Source organism: Chionomys nivalis, chromosome 12, assembly GCF_950005125.1.
Source record: "Chionomys nivalis chromosome 12, mChiNiv1.1, whole genome shotgun sequence".
In the NCBI taxonomy this organism is placed as follows: Eukaryota; Metazoa; Chordata; class Mammalia; order Rodentia; family Cricetidae; genus Chionomys; species Chionomys nivalis.
In genome coordinates, this window is record NC_080097.1 from 57,615,923 (window position 1) to 57,629,825 (window position 13,903).

Sequence of the window (13,903 nt, forward strand, 5' to 3'; positions counted from 1 at the left end):
CAAGCTAGGCTGTGACAAGGCCCTGGCAGGCAGGAGTCCATCAAGAGATCAATGTCAACTTCACTCCCTGAAAAACGGCCATCTTATCAGAACACGAACATTCCCTCACTGCGGGGGCTGTCTCCACAGGGGCTGAGCAAGTGCTGGGAACAGGCAAGAGGCTCCTTCATGGCGGGTTCTAGGCCAACTATTGCTTAGTCCAGAAGGAAGGGGTTACTGAGAAAACCTGAAGATATGACAAAGAGACAGTGGTCACAAAGCTGCTGCTGCATCCTAACGAGCCTGGACCAACTCACGGAGGGAAGGCACCCATCCACAGCAAACAATTCCAGGGCCAGTTGTAAGATGGATGCCTCCAGGGTCTAGACAAAGGCCCTGCTCCCTCAAGGGCTTTATGTAGACCAACTGTGGTGTAGAAAACTGGACCCCATGTCCCAAGGTCAGAACGTGAAGGGTGCTCTGAGACTTCCCCAGAGGTTTGCCCACCCCCTCCCAGTGCAGCTGGGGTCACAGTTGAGCCAGACAGGAAGCAGACAGGCTGCACAGGCCTGTGTTAGGGAGCATCCAGGTAGGAGCTCCACTCTGACCACCCAGGCAGCCGTCTGAGGCTTAAAGATTTGTTTCTCATTTTGCTTTGGGGTACATCATGGAGTTCAACTCCCAAGTCTCATGTGAAGCCCTGACACCACTTCCCTATCAGGTGACATCCGGGCAGGGAAGTGTGCTGGACTGTGTCTGCTACTGGGTTGGAGGAGAGCCTTGCTCATCGGTATGTCCCCATAGTGCAGTACCTGGCGCCCGACAGACACCAACAAATGAACCCATGAGGACCCGCACACTAGTCCTGGGGGGGATCTGAGCTCCAGAGGGAAGAAGGGGGGTTTAATAGAGGACGTTTGCAAGGCGTAGAGTAAGCTGGCAAATCTATCAGAATAATGAAAACTTGAGTGGTAGCCTCTTGAGGAGGGCGCTCCGTGCAAGCACCCACAGGCCCACTGAATCCTGGGAAACACGGTTTCTAAACGTCTCGGCTCTGGTTGTACGTGACCACTGACGTCCCAGGGCCAAAAGGTCACCTTGTGTCCACTTCAGCTTCTCCTGTGACCCATACTAGTCCCCTCAAACCTACTTCCCTCAGGTAACACGTGGGAAGAATGGCTTTGGGCTTACTCAGTACAAGGGGGAAGCTATGTCCAGCCCACCCTGCCCTGGCCGGGATGTGAAGGCCACCTCTGCCCACACACAGCTAAGATTGGGTCCCCAAGGGGTCCTTCCAGAGTGAGTGTGAGAGAGACTGTCGAGTAAGGTGACTCTTGCTAGTGCATGCTCTGGGGCAGCCTGAAAGACCACCAGCCCCTGTATTGTGGACGGCCACATGCACCACACCGCCAGCTTTGGGCCTCTTCACACAGACACGGAAGGCACGGGATCTCCTCCAAGAATCACAGACAGCTGCACCCTGAAATGGCAAGCTGGCCAGATACTGAATCAATAGCCAAAAGTAGAACAGGAAATGGAAAAAGCTTCCCACTTCCCTCCAGGTGTTTGGGGCTGAACAGCCCCCTCCCATTTCCATGACGTCATGGTTGCTGACAGGGGCAAATAGGGCACCCTTTGAAGCTCTCCGCAGAAGCCACATCCTCTGGAAAGAGGAGTTAAAAATACAGAGTTGGAGATAACATCTCTCCAGGCCACGTGCCCAGAAGAGGGAGGCTGGGCCGTTAGCCCACAGCCCAACCACAGGTGCACAAAAGAAGGCCACCAAGCACACTGGGAGGAGCTTGCGGGCCCTGGTGCTAACACCCATGCCCGACAGCCGGCTGGGGAGGCACTGGTGCTCCATTCCCCAGAAATCACCCCCCGACCTCTACTGCCCTGAAATTAGACAGTTCTGTATACTTGGTTCAAGGGAGAAAGCCTATTCCAGCCCTCCTTGCACTGGACAGGATGCAAAGGCTGCATCTGCCCACACACACCCCTAAGGCTGGTTTCCCAAAGGTACCTTCTACAGGAAGCCCCACACTCTCTCGTTCCCACTCAAGATTGATACTTAAGTGTTGTAGCCCTGGTGGACATGTATCTTTCAGGGTCCAGGGAAGCCACAGAACCTGGGACCTGAAAAGCTTCAGTCTTGGGTACCCCGTTGTTGTAGTGTCGCAAGATACCCACACGGGGGCGGCAATGCTCCACCAAAATGTAGGTTTCTCCCGTTTTCTGTTTTTATCTGGATAAGGAAAATCCCCACAGCCTAGGAAAAACTCTTTCCAAGGGAAAATAAAATGGCAGGTGACTTCCGTTTTACAAGCTCCTGCCCTGTGTCAGTCACTGCACCAGACTCCAGACTCGTGAGATCCCGCTACCCTGTGGAGAGCCTAGGATCAGACCCTCAGACAGCAGGGGGCACTGCCTGCCCGGGTTTTTGAGACCCACCTACAAGAGGCACCCAGAGAGATTTCACTCTGCTGGAAGCCAGGAGGGCACAGTAGATGGAATGACTATGGGAACCTGGCTGGCCCAGGATCTGTGGCTTCACTCGTCCTAATCTATGAAGCCAGTGCCTCGGTTTCCCACTTTGTACCAACAGTGTCTCTTAGGTAGTTTAGGAACCAAGGCTTTCTTCACACGGGATTCCTGTCAGGGAGCAGACACTGCCAGGTTTCAGGGACTCAGACTCCACACAGATGAAGTTGAAGAACAGGCCAAAGGGATAGCCCATGACAGGCTCTCACACGCGGAGTCCAGAGAGGCAAGATTGGTGGGAATGGAGCACACGGGTTTGGAATTCAGGGCTGCTGGCCTGGAATCTGGATGACGCCTGTCAAAAATGCATCGAGCTGAAAACCCTCAGTTTACTGCATTCCGGTGTGCATAAGTGAAACTCAACAGAGCGCCTGAAGCCAAGGAGCAAACAGTCCAGGCAGAATGTGAACGGCGCCAGTGCCAGAATTCCATTGTTTCTGTTAATATCTCACTGGCATCCCCAGCAGGCAGGGGTTGCTCTGTAAGCTTCGCTGTCCTTCCTTCCTGGGGCTTTTATCATTTCTCTTTCCCAGTTTCTCATTATTCGCTTGGAGACAGAAGCGCATGCCCACCTACTCCTCACTGTTGTTGACGGGGCTGTAAGAGCTAATGGCTGTGCTAACGCCTGGTGAACTGAAATTCCAAGACAGATGGAAAGCAGTGGCATGTCAGAATGAGCAGGGGATGGACCATAATCCTGCATGCAACACTGACTGTGCTTGGCCAGATGCGCCCATGCTCCCCCATGCTGAGATAAAAGCAGGCTGCCGCTTAAAAACATCCATGCCCAGGTATGCTTGAACTCACGGAGTCCCCGCTGAGCAGACGGCCACTTCTCCCGTTACCGTGACCCCAACAGCTTCTCACTGCCACACAGGTTTGTCCTTCCAGGGCTTCCAGGTCCCGGGAAGTCATGATGGAGAAATCTCAGGACCACGAGGAGGCCCCACAGTGCTCATGGCCTCCCTGACGCCTATCACTGTATCATCCCTGAGGAGACATGTCTTCCCTCCTCTCTGGTACCCTAGGAACATTCCTGACTGTAGGACTCCTTGAGCCAGTAGCAGGATCCCCTGCCTCAAAGTATCTCCCACAGGCAGGTTTTCTGAGCAGCTCCTCAGGCCACGGATGCCCCCACGTCACCCCCAAAGGCTCCCCACCCACGTCATCCCCAAGGGCTTCCTTTGAGGGAGGAACCCAGGGTGTGCTTTGGGAATGTGAACATAACCCCATCCAGAGGCCACAGCATTGCAGTTTCAAAGCCTCCTGAAATCCACCGTGGAGCTGTCCAGTTCCACCCTTTCTCTGAAACACCTGCATTAAAATTAGCACCCAGGAAAAAGGAAAGCATCAGCTGGAGGAAGTGCATACAAATGAGAGGGGCAGCCCCGCTTCAGAGGGTGAAGGGAACCAAAGAGTGGAGTTTAGGTAGTGGGAGCAATGGTCTGCCTCATGGTCAGCCTAGGCAGAAGGAACTCAGGTGAGCCTCAAGAGACCACTCTCAGTGAAGACTCTAAGACACTATAGAATGTCCTTCCTTCTCCTTGCTGACCTAAGTTATTGCGGTGATGCACCAGGTGACATGAACGGGCAGCATCCTCGTCTAGAACCCCAATTCCCAACAGCGTGTGCTGCTCAACACCAAGGCAAGCATTCCCTCCTCTGAGGTTCACAAGCCTCAACAGTAGGCAGGGTATTTATCTGCCCAGCTAAGAGCACTGCCTGCTCTTCCAAAGGTCCTGAGTTCAGTTCCCAGCAACCACATGGTGGCTCACAGTCATCTGTCATAAGAACTGGTGCCCTCTTTAGGAAGAGACCTCATCAACTTAGACCATGAAAGCCAATATGAACAAGTTCAACAGAACCGCCATATACGGGCTGCCCATGCGTGCTTCAACATTGCCAGGACATAAATTTCTATTTCATTTCAATATTTTACAAGTTAGGAATTGGCTTACAGAAGACCACGGTGGACTAGCCCTCATGCCCTGAGTTCCCCCCAAACACAGCAAACATGAAGCGTCAGGACTGGTGCGGCCTTGGTGCAGGCAGGACCTCCCCCAGCCCGGGCATTCTGCTCCATGACTCTCACGTGACTGTGAGCACCTACTTATTCATCTCTGGAATTAGAACAGAACCCCGCACACTCCACTGAGCATGGGCGGACAGGGCCCACTGCTGAGGTGACATTTCCCTCATGTACAAATTGCACTAGCCTCGAGACGAAGAGGGTTGTCATGGTGGGGAGGGTGTGCCATGGTGCCTGTGAAGGTCAGAGGACAAGTTCAGTGGGGCCAGTTCCCTACTTTTACATGGACTCTTGGGGTCAAACTCAGGTAGCCAGGACTGCACAGAAGGTGTCTCTACTCACTGAGCCATCTTGCCAGCCCTGTGTCAAAAGTTCAGTGATGAGGAAAAAACAAAAGACAAACTGGCAAGATGGCGCTGTAGATAAAGTACCTGCTGCCTGCCATGGTGACCCGAGTTTGATCCCAGTTCCTACATGGCAGAGGGGAGAACCGGCTCCTGTCAAGATGTCCTTCCCCTCACACCCACAGACACGCATGCGTGCGTGCAGAAAGAAAGAGAACCATACCCTGTCAAAATGCCAGTAACAGCGATCATGGGGTGCCAGCCCCAGCCGATCCGTCTTCAACACAATTCCCGCACCTCGGGCTCAGAGAACATCTGAGGGGGGCGGTGGGATTCTAAGACCCAGACAAGCAATTAGTCTGTTTCCCTCAAAATGTGAGAGAAGCTATATCCGAAATCTCACCAACATGGCTGCCTAACAAGACAGGAACAGGAACGACACAGACAGATGCGCTAGCTGAGGGAGGGGAGCACCCAGGCCCCGCCCTAGACAAGAACACTGAGAGGGGAAACCGTCTTCCTGGGGAAGAGCCCCCAGTCGGCTATCCAACACCAAATGGTCAGCCCTGAAACCATGTGTGCATACACACACATAGCAACAGTTAAAGAAAAGGAAGCCAGAGGCCATGACTTTGACAGAGAGTGCAAGGGGTGGGGTACACGGGAGGGGCTGGAGGGAGAAAAGGAAAAGGGGAAAATGATGTACTGTTTTAATTTCAACTTTTTAATTTATAAAAAAAATCTTTTAAATTGTTTTTAAAAATTAAAAACAAACAAAAATTAGGGCTGTCAAGATGTTACAAGGCATAAGGGTGCCTGTCTTCCAACCTAATGACCTGATTCCAACCTACAGGGTAGACAGAGAAAACCAGTTCTGTAGGCTGTCCACACACACACACACACTCACACACACTCACACACACACTCACACACACTCACACACTCATACACACACTCACAAACCAACATTAAAGCATAGTTGATCGTCTCTGTTAGAGCAGCGAGAACAGGTCTCCTGATGAGACTTCTCTCCTCCCACTGGCAAGCCGGGTGCTTGGCGAAGGCCCACAAGGCTGGATGAGCCACCGAGGGAGAAAAGCGCCACGTCAGGGTTCTCAGAGTTCCTCATTCCCATGAGAACTCGCGTGTTTGTGGAGCAGTGACATGGCAAAATGCCATCACTCCCATGCTCATCGTGATTAGCTCATCCAAAAGCCTAAAGTCAAAGCTTCCTTCAGAAAAAATAAGATCACACTCTAACACTGGCAAACCAAGACTCCATGAGACTACCGTCCTCATGGGATTCTAGAACCTCATGGGGTTGTAGACCTTAAACAGCAGATGGGCACGGCCACTTAATACCACGCCAAACACACGGGCTCCGTGCTGGCTCGCTCACCCTGGTCACAAGGCTGCTTCTTATCTTTACTGCCCCAGGCCCACTGGGCAGAGCCCAGCCGCCTCATTATTTACAGATTTAGAGACAGAGGGCCCAGTAAGGTTCATAACACGGCGTGTGGCAGAATACAGCCTCAGTTCAACACTCTAGACCACACAAGCACAGCCCAGCATACCGGGCTGCCCACATGCTGCCAAAGAGTTGTGTGTGCATTCAGATATATAAATTCAAAATTAAGCAAGTAAAATATTTTTGTCTAGTCTGACATAAGATTTCTTCTGTTTTTTTTTTTTTTTTTTTCTTTCTCACTGAAGTGCATGTTCAAGAAAAAGGATCGCACACACCCAGGGGAAACTCATTTTTTATGTTTTTTAAAAATTAGCTGTAGTCTTGTACTGGCTAGTTTTTATACCAATTTGATGCAGTCTAGAGTCATTTGGGAAGGGAGACAGACCCTCAACTGAGAAAATGCCCCCTGCAGACTGGCCAGTGGGCAAGCTTGTGGGACTGTTTTTCATAACTGATGAGGGAAAGTCCAACCATTGTGGGTGGTGCCACCCTGGGGCACGTTGGTCCTGCTAGATAATAAAGCAGGCAGGGCAAGGCATCAGGAGCAAGCCAGTAAGCAGCACTCCTCCCTGGCCTCTGCATCTGCTCCTCCCTGACTTTCATGGCTGACCAACTGCAAGCTGCAAACTGAAATCAACCCTTTCCTTGCAAAGGTGTTGCTGTTTGTTTTGGTCATGGTGTTTTATGGCACCAACAGAAACCTTAAAGTCATGGGGTTCTCAAGTAGTAGTCTAGACATCTAGACTCCAGAGCCCAGATCCACGCCCGCCAGGATCAGTGAGAGCCCAGGAGCTGGAAACAAGCTGATGCCAGGGACGAGATCTCTGACACTTCCGCCAGTGTTTTCCAGCCATCAGAAGGAAAGTGTTTTGTAGCCCCAGGTTAAAGGCCGTGATCAAAGAGCAAGGCTGCTGAGGGGAAACATGAGCGACATTTCCATGTGGGGGAGACAGGAAGTGTGTAGGCAGAAGGTGCAAAGGGGGTGCTTCCTCTCGCTGCAGGGAGCAGGGACAATGTACAGTGGCTGTGGTAAATGGCTTACAGTCCCACAGAAAGAGCACAGGAAATGAAAGATAACCACCCCAGAGAGGTGCTCTGAGCTAGAAGCTGCAGGGACCGGCAGGACACCCCTCAGTCCATACAGTGGGACTCCAAGTACATGCTTTGACCTGAGTCAGCAAAACAAACCCTTCAGAATCAGGAACTGGGGAAAGAGGAAAAAGGCATTTCCCTAACAAAGGGAACCCACTGCTCATCTTCCCGTGCCCATGGACTTGAGAACCACAGAGCAAGCTAGCAAGCCTACAAGCAACCTACAGTGCATTTTCATATTTGAACTCAAGACTCCAAAAGTGATCTGCAGAGTTTCATATTGCTGTAATTGGGGGAAACACACACCAAAGATGTGGCTGTCATCACAGATACTTTGGGAAAATCATAACCCCTGAGACAAAAGCAAATCTGATACTGGGGAACTCAGCGCCTGTCCCACATGGCTCTAAATCATTGAGAAATGCAAATCTGCATGCATATTAAAGACTGTCGTAATGTCTTCCTTGACAACGTTATTACTCATTCCTAGCTGACTTGTTTTCTTGAAATCTGAGCATTTTTATTTTTGAAATAGCTATTTATCAAAACTAAACTTAGACATTCTCTAGCTCTCCTGGTAAAGCTACCTGTGCATGCATGGGTGTGAAACACACTGGGCCTCTTAGGTCATCTTAGTGAATTTCTCCCCATGGTCCACAGAAGCACTGCTAGGTTTTGCCATTATACTGAACACAGACATCCTAAAAAGCTTGCTAGCCCTGTCTAGAACTTCTCTCCATCTTCTCTGTCTCCTTCAGCAGAGAGCTGATAAAGAACGGAGGCTCAAGCTTTGCCAAGCTCCCAAGTAATTGCAAGATAGCCAAGGCTGGAAACCAGCGTTCACGCCCGGCGAATCTAAGCTTCTGTGTGCACAGCAATCACCTGGGACCTTGTTAAAACACAACTTTACTTCTGTGCTTGGGTAAGGCCTGCGAGTTTCCTTTTCAAATAGCTCCTGAATGAGGTCAGTACTAATGCCCATGGAATAGCAACCTGGCCACACCTTCAGATCACCTAGGTGACTAGCTGCCCCCCAGAGACCGACTTGATCCAGTGTGGCCCAGGCAATGGAGCTGGGTCCCCAGGCCACGCTATGTGCACCCCATGGGAGGACCTCCATAGCACAGTGGAACTCAGCAGGGCTGTTCCCATACAAGGCAGACTTCCTGCTCCTGAGATGGAAGCAGAGTTCAGCTGATACTCAATGCCTAGACTTCAGCCACCAGAGCTAAGCAAGCTTTGTCCTTAATGAGATCTTCTGTTCTCTCTGTTTTCTCTAAGACCGTGATCGGAAGTACAAATCTGAGCTTCAATTCTTAACCTCCTGGATGGGAACTGGGATCTCTGAAGACAGCTGTGTGATGAGACTGGGAGCTCTGAAGGCAACACGAGATGCAAATCTACATACATGCACGTACCACAGTCACACACCACAGGGACACAGTCTCCCATACAGAGTCACACAGACACATGACACTTGTGCCAAGTCACAGACACACATAGTCATACTGTCAGTGTCTACCTCTCAATCTCTCTCCTCTCTCTCGCATGTGTGCTTGAGCATGTGTGCGTCTGCACACACATACACTCTTGAACAAGCATATGCATGCACCTTGCACCGGCTTACACTGCCTAAGGGACACGTTTCACCTTTCTCCAGAAGCATGTCCAAAGAGATGTGCCGAGAAAGCACACACAGCCCAGTTTCTGACAAAGCGCTCAGTGGTGGTGCAGCTCCAGACAATGAAGGATTAGGAGAGGATACGGAGCTGAAGGGAAAGTCTCCACACGAGTGCAAGAAGAAAAAATGGCAGTCAGAGGCAGAGTGAGGCGGCAGAAAAACTGTTTAATTTGGAAAGTAAGGGTTACACTTAGGGAAGGACAGGTGTGCGCTGTGAAGCCGGACTGGCAGCTCTCTGGACTCCCCATTTCATACCCAGTCAGAGTCATCATCAAGCACAAACCTAAAGAACCAATGTTCAATGAGCTGACATCTCAAGAATTCTTATCCAGGGGACATCAAAGAGTGAACCTGAAAGACAGAAGCAGAAAGGTAAAACATCACGTCCCAAATCCTTCCATCTAAACTCTCAACTGGCGAGGCAACTACAGTGCTCACTCCTAAGCACAAGACAGCATTTCAGCCAGACTACAATAACCAGAATGAGGCCAACTTCTGTCACGAGCACCGTGTGAGAGCAGTGTCTGTAAAGACAACGTCACACCTCCGTCGGCAGGAGAGGAGCTGAAGAAAGCAGCCTCCAGCTCTCCAACTCAGCAATCCTGGTTCTCATCAGCATGACCGTCCTGCCCAGACTCCTTACAAAGCGCTGGTGCCCAGTGTGAGGACACTTAGGACAGAAGGAAGACTTCTCAAAATTTCACAATGGGCCAAGATCTTTAGAAGAAGTGATTTGATCTCCAAAATATATAAAGAACTCAACAAATTAGACATTAAAATTCTAAATAATCCAATTAAAAAATAGGATACTGGACTAAACAGAGAATTTTCAACAGAAGAATCTCAAATGGCCAAAAGATACTTAAGGACATGTTCAACATCCTTAGCTATCAGGGGAATGCAAATCAAAACAACTCTGAGATACCATCTTATTTCACCTGTCATAATGGCTAAGATCAAAAATACTAATGATAGATTATGCTGGAGAGGATGTAGAGCAATGGAAAACACTCATCCATTGCTGGTGGGAATGCAAACTTGTACAGCCACTTTGGAAATCAGTATGGCGGTTTCTCAGAAAACTGGGAATCAACCTTCCTCAGGATCCAGCAACACCACTCTTGGGCATATACTCATAAGATGCCCAATCATATTACAAAAGCATTTGTTCAACTATGTTCATAATAACATTATTTGTAATAGCCAGAACCTAGAAACAATCTAGATGCCCCTTCGGATCCAACTGAAAAATGGATAAAGAAAATATGGCACATTTACACATTAGAGCACTACTCAGCAGTAAAAAACAATGACATCTTGAATTTTGCATGCAAATGAATGGAATTAGAAAACACTATCCTGAGTGAGGTAACTCAGACCAAAAAGATGAATATAGTATGTACTCACTCATAAGTAGCTATAAACAAAGGACATTGAGCCTATAGTTCATGATCCTAGAGAAGCTAAGTAATAAGGTGAACCCAAAGAAAAACATATATAGACCCATTGGGAAATTGGAAACAGACAAGATCACCTGACAAAACTGGAAGTATAGGGGTGGAGGAGAAGGAAGGGGAAAAGAGGGGAGAAGAGGAGAGAAGAGGAGGGGAGAAGAAGAGGGGAGAAGGGGAGGGGAGAAGGGGAGGGGAGAAGAGGAGGGTTGAGAAGGACTTGAGGGAATGGGATAGTCCAGATAGAGGAAGGACAGAGATGAGAGCAAGGAAAAAGAGATACCTTGATTGAGGGAGCCTATATGGGGTTAGCAGAAACCTGGCTCTAGAGAAATTCCCAGGAACCCACAGGGATGACCCCAGATAAGACCCTAAGCAATAGAGGAGAGGGGGTCTGATCTTGACTTGCCTTGTAGTCAGACTGATGATTATCTTAAATATCACCATAGAACCTTTGTCCAACAGCAGATGGAAACAGAGGCAAAGAGCCACATCAAAGCAACTGGACTGAGCTCCCAAGGTCCAGTTGAAGAGTGGGAGGAATGAGAATATGAGCAAAGAGGTCAAGACCATGAAGGGTTCATCCACTGAAACAGTTTACCTGAGCTAATGGGAGCTCACCAACTCCAGTTGGCCTGGGAAGGAACAAGCATAGGACCAAAGTAGTTCCTCTGAATGTGGTTGACAGTTGCATGGCTGGGGCAGACCGAGGGGCACTGGGACTTATCTCTACTGCATGTACTGGCTTTATGGGATCCTTTTCTCTTTGGATGTATACCTTGCTCAGCCTAGATGTAGTAGGGAGGGCCTTGGACCTTCCACAAGGCAATGTGCCTTACCCTCTCTGAGGATTAGATGGGAGTGGAGAGAGGGTGTGTGGAAGGAATGGGAGGAGGGAAGGGAGTGGGAATTTGGATTGGTTTTTTTCTTTTTTTTTAAATCTATTTTTTTTAAAAAAAGAAGTGATTTCACTTTTACTTAGAGTAAGTTACTTTGGGTGAGATGGGAAACGGCTGCAGATGTGGCTGGGTGGACTTCTTTCTGATACTAAAACACTTGAGCCTGAGACACCAAGGCCAGCCCACATAAAAGAAAAGGGGCTCAGGAAAAACGGCATCTTTGGTAGTAGTTTTCAGAAAACTCAATTCCCAAAGATCAACTCCCACTTTTGCAGCAAAGATGTACTTGGCGGGTATTCAAACAACAGAGGCCTCATGATTTCTGAAATGTTAGCTCAGCACAACTGGGCCCCGTGGACAACTCAGAAGAGCACTCTCAACTGTTAACAGAGCAAAGACATCACATACTGCCCGAGAACCTCCTCTCTAATCGCGAGTCACACCGAAGGGAAGACGGCTACTGAGAAAGGCAGCGGAAGGTCCGTCTTTCACCCAGGCAGAAGCCTGGGGACACCGACGACTACTGTGACAGAGGTGGAATCAGTGCCGGGCTGAGCTCCCCCGGGACGTGCTCTTCCGCAGCAAGCCCTCTACTCAGACACTGCCACCGTCAAATCCATCTTTCCTGGATTCTGATCACCCAATTAAAACTGAAACCGAGGCTGATATAAAGCAGACCACTGTGCAGAACTCCCAAGAGCAGGTCAGTCTGGATCACGCTCATGTCACAAGGCCCAGATCATAACGTCTGAAAACCAAGGGCACTCCAGAAATCAACCAGGCTAAGCCTCTCATCTTAGAAATGCCAGAACTAGAACTTGACAGCTTGGACACTTTATCCAGAGCTGTGCTGCCCAACCTAGCAGCCAGCATCTACACAGATTCAGTACAGTTAGGGGAAGTTATGGCTGGGCTGAGGACGGAGTTCAGTGGGTAGAGGACATATGGAGCACGCATGACACCTGGGCTTGATACTTAGCATCATAAGACCAGGCATGGTGGCACATGTCTGTAATCCCAGAAGATGGAGGTGGAGGCAGGAGGATCACAAGTTCAAGACCTTCCTTAGCTATATATTGAGTTCCAGGGTAGCCAAGGATTCCAAACAGCCTGTCTAAAAAAAAAAATTAAAAAATTTAAAAATGAAGGAAATTAAAATTTATTTCCTTGGTTAGTGAGTCACTTTTCAGATATCCACCAACCAACATGGATCACACGACTAGTGGATACTGTTGTGGGTGGTGCAGACCCAGAACAGGGTGTCAGTAGATGAGTCAAGTCTCCCAGTCTGCATTCCCATACAGCTCTCCTGTACCACAGTAAAGATGCCTGACTCTGCAGAAACACCTAAGGTTCTGTGTTCATTTCTTCTTATGAACTTCTCTTCAATTTTCCCATTCAAAAGAAAGCAACTTTAGTATTTTAACAAGCATAATTTAATAGGAAATATATCATATATAATGTGATTATATTATAACAATATATTATAGTATATATATATAAATATAAAATCATCCCTCAAAAGTTCTTGAAAATAGAGAGCAACAAACACCCGCCTTTAGGCTCCAGGCATCCACTCTGCCACTTAGCACCAGGATTAAAGTCAACTGAGATTTGGCCAAGGCTGTTTCCTCGTGGTATAACAGGGCACACAAGAAAACTATGCACTGATGTAAAAGAGACATGAAGCCCAAAAATGTGCGGGCGTGGTAGCAACAAAACATTTTATAGACGGTCGTTTCTATAACACCGCACATTTTATTATTTTATTGTGAACAATCCCACTTTAAAGTTCCTCCTTCGATGCCCAGACAGTGGGAACATGAAAAAAGCAACAGGGGAGAGAGAGAGAGACAGAGACAGAGACAGACAGAGACAGAGAGAGACCCAAATGGAGTCCACAAAACAGTGACCATCATAAACAACATTAGTGAAAAGAAACTGTGATGAAGGCTAAGCCCCCCACTGTACAAGCAGGAAAACCAAGGCCTGTCACCACCCTTAAGGGCCCCACGCTCGAGGCTGGAGAGATAGCACTGACTTCCAGAGGACCCGAGTTCAATTCCAAGCACCCACCTGGCAGCTCACAACTGTCTGTAAATCCACCTTCATACCACCAGTGCACATAAAATAAAGTTAAATAAATCATTAAAAAAAATCTTTAAAAATAAATAAAAACGTCCCCACCCTCAGGAACCTGAGTGAGCAGTGCAGGCAGGAACAAGAGTGGACATTTCTAAAGCAATGTGACAAACGCAGGATGTGAGAGATGTGGACCTGAGAGCCCAGACACCAGGGTGACAACTTAGGGTCCCTGGGGGATGAGGACAGGAACAGAATTCCTAGCACGGATCCCCTGAGCCAGGTACAGCAGTGACCTCCTGTAGCCCACACTCAGGAGGCAAAGGAGTGGATCATG